The 1,026-nt window shown below is 40.3% G+C and overlaps 1 long non-coding RNA gene across 1 annotated transcript; it reads right to left on the minus strand.

The window, feature by feature from the left end:
- LOC143423640 (uncharacterized) lies at positions 1–1,026 on the minus strand. Its single transcript, XR_013101845.1, has 2 exons — positions 231–1,026; positions 1–188 (listed from the first exon to the last, which is right to left on the minus strand). It is a non-coding gene; the product is annotated as an uncharacterized LOC143423640 (long non-coding RNA).

Here is a 1,026-nt window from a genome sequence, read left to right on the forward strand (position 1 = left end):
TTTTTTTTCATTTTTTACCTTTTTACTTTCTCGCGAATCAAAGACGTCTCGCTACGTTTTGCACGGTACACGTGGTAAAGGGGTTAGGGAAAAAGAACGCAACACTGAGTACAAGTCTTTCGATGATTTCAGTCTGACTCGACAACCACGCAAATCTTTGCAACGGATCGCTCTCTCACTCTCTCTTTCTCTCTCTCTCTCTCTCTCTCTCTCTCCCTCTCTCTCTCGACATTTAATTACGCGCTTTGGTCAGATCACGTGTAACGTTGCCATTTTTTTCCTTTTCTTCTTTTTTTCTGGAAGAGAATCTCTACGCGTGACACTCTTTCTATATTGAATAAACGAAAAAACTTAATACAGATACAGCTATGGCGATATCTAAGTGTACGAGAAACATTCATCAGACGATACTCTTTAACTGCAGTTTCTGGATAAACACACTACGTCACATGTTCTTCTAAACTTGATTCGACTACATAATGGAGTTAATAGCTAATAGTATGAACGCCTCCGGAATGTTCGACTCACGAGAAACCTTCTCAAGAACAGTCTCCGTTTTCATAACAAATCTCTCGAATTCTTATCTGCTCTTAGAAAGTGACACTTCCATATAAGCTGTTTCCACGCATCGTAGGTTCTTTTGGTAATACCCTCTTCTTCTTCTTCTCCTGGTTCGTTTCGTTTCCTTCGATTGGTGAAAACGATCTTTTTCCATTGCCAATATCAGTGGTACGACGATGGCGATTTACGGAGGCACCCACGAGGCTCGAAACGCATTACAAGGACAAGAATCTCTTGTCGAGTCCACGAGAAACTTACATACTTTTATTCATTTATCACCTTCTTTCGCGAAGGATGCGGAGAACACGAACTATTTTCCCAACGTTTCTAAATACAGTAAAAACGCAGGAATCGTCGACTTAGCGCCCCATGAAGATCACGTTCGCGGGGGATGATCCTCAAATGAGAGCTAGTCTCTAGCCGTCGATAATAATTTATTATTATTATTATTATTATTATTATTAT

Source organism: Xylocopa sonorina, chromosome 5, assembly GCF_050948175.1.
Source record: "Xylocopa sonorina isolate GNS202 chromosome 5, iyXylSono1_principal, whole genome shotgun sequence".
In the NCBI taxonomy this organism is placed as follows: Eukaryota; Metazoa; Arthropoda; class Insecta; order Hymenoptera; family Apidae; genus Xylocopa; species Xylocopa sonorina.